We start from the raw sequence: 6,695 nt of genomic DNA on the forward strand, positions 1-6,695 counted from the left end.
TCCAATTATACTGGCTTAGTGCTATTCCAGGAGCTTACCATATCCAATCACCCTAAAAGAATCCTAATCAGGACTTAGGCTAAAATGCTGCATAGAAGGAAAAGCTGAGCAGCCAGTAAGGTGCTGCATTTGCTTCAGCTGCAAGTCTTGTCAAATAAACACATTTCCAATTTCTGGAGTTAAAATAGAAGAGTCATTTAAAATCAAGATCATCTTTTTGTTCCCAGGGACTGTAAACAGGTTAGGCCTGCAAGTAAGTCTTACATTGTAGCCTTGAGGCACAATTGAGGTGTTGGATCTGAAGTTAAGCCTGGATGGAGAACAGCAGGGATAATGCTTTGCATTAGACATTTATTTAAGAAGTGTCCTTCAAAGCTGCTCATATGGTCCGTCCTAGGAGTATAAGGCTTCTTTAGGACTTCTGATCCAGCACTTCACACGTTGAGATCTTGGGCTTAACGACTCTCAAAACTCCAGCAATTTGTATCCTCTTGCCCTGTTTGGTGCTGCTCCAGGGCTCTGAAAACAGCTGTGCTGTACTCCAGACTCAATTGATACAATGCACTCTGGCCTGGAGCACTCTATATGGCTGCATTATGGCAAGTTTAAAAATAAGACTTCCATGATGTTGATTTATCAAATTTTTGCTTGGTTGGGTAACAGATTTTCAGAGCACAATGCTTAACTAATTTGAATTGGTATTTTAGGGCCTGATGGTCTCACAAGTTTCATGCATGGAGTCACTGTGACATGTAAACTATCAAGCTCAGTTTTGGTTTACTCACAGTAAGTAAGGCATGTATATTTTATTTAGTAGTACCTTGTTTTGCATGACTTCCATTTCTATGGTATTGTGGTTGGGCCCATAACAGCAGGCTGTGTGGCTGATAAAAAATTAGAAGGACTATGGGAGGATCCCTTTTTTTTTTTTTTTTTTAATTCAAATGACCATCCATGTTACCCAGCCCATGAGTTTAGACACCTGTTTGTGGATTACCATGTAAAAGCAGCACATTGAACCAGCACCACTAATCTAGGAGAGAAGGCTGCCTGCTTGTGTTTCCCTTGCCTTGGCTGCTATACCAGGCCAAGAGCAACCCATGGAGGTTTAGGAAAGTGGTTTGTTTCCTAAAAGGTGTTGAGAACACACAGAGGTGAGTTGCTTGTGATGCACAAGTTAGAGAGGCACACAAGTGGAGAATGAGGATCTATTCAAGAAGAACAGGAGCAGAGAGCACACTGGGCGTTAACAGAGATGGGAAAGCCTTTTTCTGGGTAGCAAGGGGTAACAATGGCACAATAAGTCTTTGACTGTGAGTCCTCACAGACTGAGGGAGAGACTGAAAAAAGGAGAAAAGTGCTTAAAAATCATCTGTTTCTGATCTGTTATCACTATGCGCCTTTGGAAGTCATTCGGAAGTCAGTTGATCCACTTTGATTTGGATTGTTTTACATTGGCCCACGTTTAAAATGTGACCCATTTCAGATTCCTCTCAGACCATTTGTAATAAAACTTTCTCCTGAAGTGTGATTAGCAAGTCTGTACCAATGAGATTAGTGTTGTCTAATAAAACTGATAACTTAATGCCTACCCTATGTTCCCATCTGACGTCTCAGCTGGCAAGGCATTCCTCTCTCTAGCCATCAGCCCTAGGATTAATTAACAGCTGATTAAATCTCAGGAAAGCCCTTGTATCCTATGGATCAGGTGGCAGCCACGCTCCCTGCAAGAAGGTGTGGGAGCAGATATTTTCTGCTGATGGAGGGTTAGGCCTTTGCAAGTGTGCAAGTCGTCAGCAGCAGTAGCACCAGGGACGCAAGACACAGATGGCAACAGGGGGATGCAGCTGTCTGCAGGAGGCTTAATATCCCTGAAGCAGCTGCACTGGGAATTTGCTAGATGTAGCATGGCTTATGTATGCTGCGCGCTCTCCTTTAATCCTTCTGCCTTCACCCCATCTTTGTTCATTACATTATTATTGCAAATTATTATCATTGCTAAAGTGCTAACAACATGGTCACCTGTTGACTTAGCTCTGCATCTCTTGTTCTCTGGTCTCCTGGCCTAAGGTATGCTACACTCAGCATTCATTGCTAATTATTACTTTTCTTGTATTTTTTGTTTTGTTTTTGCTTTGTTTTCCACCCTAAGTAATAACATTTTTATGGCTGCCAAAAGCCTTTATAGGAATAGTGTACAGCATTGTAGATGGTAGCCTATGACACAAGAACATTAATTATTGAACATAGTTCCTTTTGTATCTATCACCAAAGCTAAAAGCTCAGGGTAAAGGATAACCTTGATGAAATCCCTAAATTTTAGTTATGATTTAAAATACATTCAATTTTGCATTCAGTGAAGATTAACTTTATATCTTTCAGTTTAATTTGTTACTTTTAATTTAATTTAATATATCCTTGGTTTCTTACAATTCTTTGTGCCATCATTAGCACCTCATCTTAGCATAGAAAGCATATAGTAAAACTCCTTTTAATGTAGGAGCAAAGGTTTTGCTTTGAAGCATCCATGCAGAATTTGGATCAGTAGTCATGCTGCATCCAAAGGCAGCCTGATCTCCTGCTGACCCATTACATACTCTCTGGAGGGAACTGGAACTTGCTCCCACACATTGCTGATTTTGGGCAACTGTCTAAATAGGTCCCATTGTGAGTGTGAAGGAGCTCACAAGGATACTTTATTTTATATGCTGGTGCAGTTTGCCATTTTCCATGTTGAGTCACCTGAGGAGCAACAGGGGTGCGGTACAATGACATCTCAGTGCCAGCTTTCCCAACTCCAACCTCACTGGAATTTGCTACCAGACACATAAATCAATCTAAGCCATTTCCAGACAGGGATTTCTGTGGGGATATTAGCTGTGTTTCTGGCCCGAGTGCAAAAGACACTCTGTGGTGGTCATTGTGAAACATTTTTTACTCATTTTAAGACTTTTTCTTGCACTGGTTTTGGGGCTGCAAGGCAATAGGTGCCTCGAAGTGGTGCATACCTCTGAATCATTGCTGTAGAAGAGGTCAAGAAGAGGAATAGATAAAGACACACAGAGAAAAATAATTGGTTTATAATACTATTTATTTAACAAGTTTTCAAATTCCTTTGGGTAACAGAAAACATTAAACATAGAGGTAATTCCACATAAATAAGAATTATTTTATTTTAAATGTTTTGAATTCATAAGGGGTTTGGGGAAGTGAAAGAAAGGAAAACTGTTCACACACAGAATATATTGACTTATATTAACTGGAATAGTTTGAATCCCTGCTTGCGCAAAACTGTAGAAAATGTTTATAGACTGTATTAAATCATACATTAAATGAATTCTCCCACTTTGCCTTCCCCTTCTCTCCCTCCAAGTTTTTAATGTCTGTTATGTTTCTTTTCCTTTTTACTTTTTCTCAAACTTTTGCCAGTTTTCAGTTTTCTTTCTCCAGTCCCTCACCACATCTTCTTGTCATCTCCCCTTTTGCTTTTTGTGTTGCATTTACTCTGCCTTTAATTCCTCTCCCATGTGCTACATCCCTCTATATATAATTATTTAGCTATATAATTTTATATTTCTATCTTTAAAAAAATCTGAGAAAGGCAGCTTTCAGTTAAATATTTATGCTGCATAATGGGCTGTTTGCTGTGCTATATACCTTCATGTTGTACTGGCACAAACCAACAAAGGAGACAAAAGGAAGGATGAGCAAGAGAGAGGGAAAAAAAAGCAATGTTGACTGTCAGGATCCCCATGAAGGCATGGCATAATAACATGTGTTAACTTAGAGATTCCTTGGGATTCACTCTTGGGTTCATCTCTGCTCTGAGAATTCACTTCAAAACTGTAAAATGAAGATCTTAGAACTCCCTTCTAAGAGGCAGTGTGAGGAGAAAGGTATTAGACATCTGAGGGGTGACCACACAAAGGTAATGATGCTGAGGAGGAATGAAGAACTGTTAACTTCAGTGTGCCAACAGCTTAACAAATACTTTTGCTGAGAATAAAAACATTTAGGGGGATTTTGGACTGTGTATTTTTACACTCATTGTCAGCAATGAGTGTTTAGCGCTGCATTGCTAAACAGCACAACAAATTTTCCAACATTTCCATATGAACCTTTGGGACAACTAAATCTCAGAATACTATAAAATATTTTTGAGATCTATTTCTTTTTCTACTTCATTTTAGAAGATGAATATTTTCTAAGACCAATATATCATCCAGATTATTATTAATGAAAATGGATAAATGAAAAGTGGATAAATGATTTCTAGAAATCAGCTATCAGTTTTTAAAATATGGTAGTTCTGAAAAGAAGTACTGAAAATTGTAACTTGACTTAATGAAGCATTTGCAGGACATCTTATTTGTTCAATTTTTATACAATCCCTTTTTCAGAGTAACCACTTACTGTGACATGCATTTTGTACATGAAATACAAAATTCACAAAAAAAAAGGGAGCAATCAAGGATGAAGAGTTAATGAAATAGTGTTAGCCTCAAGAATTTTTTCAGCAGCTCTTCTGACATCTCTGTAACATTTCAGTACCATAGGCAGGGAAAAATATTTATCTCACTGCTGAAAAAAGAGAATAGATGGAATAATGTGGAAAAGAAACTATAGTAAGGAAGTAAAGTGATCACCAAACTTTGGTGTAAAAGCAAATTAAGTATTGTTAATGGATTACAGGGGTTAGAACATTGTTCCACTTAAGTAAATTATTTTTCTCCCACTGAGTCGGTAGAGCGAGGTTTTCAGTCTAATTTCAGATTTCAGCTTTGAAAATCCTTCATAAATAAACATTTTAAGTTGCTAAGATAACTTAGCTGAGCCTGTATTTTAACTTTAGGGTAATCTGATTGATTTAAATCTGCATTACTACTGTCAGAAGTAGGAACTGAGTGATTGGTGTTCCCTACAAAATGGAAAAGCATTTTGGGCAATGCCTGTGTTATTGTTGTTGAAAGGAATCAGGTTCCTTTACCCATACTTCTACTGGCAAAAGAAATGCAGTGAGAGTGTTTGAAAATGCTTTATTTCAGCACACAATTTTTTCTGCAGCATTTTCCTCATGTTCACAACTGTCAGTTTTTTGCTTTTAGAATTAATTTTGATAAAGCATTACCATATTACAATTAATAATCCAGGAGTGGCCAAAATAATACATTAATATTTACTCAGTCTTTTACTTTCCTAGCTTCAGTGATTCTTATGATAGGTAGCATAAATTCAGTGACAAAAATTCTAAGTAGTCATTACTTAGATGAATGCAGATCCTCTCGGTTCATAATTTATGGTAACATCACTTTTCCAGATTCTCTAAACATATTCTATATATCATATTTTAATGTCTAATATAGAAAGTTGCAAAGGTTTTACATATCCTATTAATAGAATTTTGCCACTGGAAAATGTTCAGAAACAGGGTTATATGTAAAAATATGCAATTCTGTGTTTTAGGAAATGAAATCCAGTGAGTTATTCTTACACCATGAATATTTGTCTTTATCATGTGCTGAGCATGGCATTCAGGCTTAGTCTGTAGGGTGTATGGATGCACCTCTGCCTTTCCAGGCTGGGAGGTTCACCTAATCTTGAGCCCAGAAGACAGTTTCTCATCAAGATGTCTCAAAGCTCATATATTTCTGTGTCCCACCACAATGGCACACTTCAAAATTGCTGAGTGCTGACCACAAAAATGCTTTTCCTCTTAATCTAGTGCCTTTTGTAAGTGACTTCTCAAGGCCTTGCACTTGGATGACTTTCACTTTTGTGCATTTACAGTTGTACTGATTTGTTAATCATAGCCTTTGCTGTTTCCCTGATATTAACAGAAATTACATAAATTATTACATGAGGACAATAATAGGATATATTTTATAAAGCAGGATCTTACATAAGAGGGAGCATGATTAAGTGGGGAGTGACCATCCTTGCCTTGAAAGGACTGGGCACTGACTTCTTGAAAAGGCTAAGAAAACAAAGTAAAACTAAAGCCAATTTTGAATCACAGTGATGAGCTAGGAAATTCCTAAAACTGCCACCAAATAAATTGCTTATCTTGGTTTTCAAGCTTTCCACATCAGCAAATGTACTGAAGCAATCCCAAGATTTTCTGAAGAGTTAGACACAAAACACATTAAATAAATGTAGGAGATGAGAAAAGAGATTTTTTTGAGAGTTCCTAAGCAAAGTAACAGAAAGAATTTTTACAAAACTCTTTGGACAGGATAAACAGAACAAATACTCTTCCTACATGTTTGTTTACCTATGAAACTTCTCCACACAAAAAGTAATGAAATCCTTTGATTAATATCTTCCAAATAATAATATTTTTCTGACTATATCGTTGCAGTAATAATAAGCTTTCAACTCTTTCAAAGGGCAATGTATTTTTGGCATTTTACATAAAGATAAAAAGTCTCCTTGTTCCAGCACAAATTTTAATATAATTCAAATTATTGTGGATTTGAGTGCAGAATTTGACCCATTGCACCAAGAAGTGATAAAGTTCTGAGTTCTAGTTATTTCCAGTTTTCTTGAAAATGTTGTAATAATGCAATTAATCTGTTTTAATAAACTTTTCATCACTATTACCTATGACATGCGTACACTAGCAGACACGGAAGGACCAGGGTGGCTACAAGGCTTTCCAGAACTCCTCTCTAGTTTTTTATCATTCAGCAAATCAG

Source organism: Melospiza melodia, chromosome 3 (assembly GCF_035770615.1).
Source record: "Melospiza melodia melodia isolate bMelMel2 chromosome 3, bMelMel2.pri, whole genome shotgun sequence".
NCBI lineage: Eukaryota > Metazoa > Chordata > Aves > Passeriformes > Passerellidae > Melospiza > Melospiza melodia.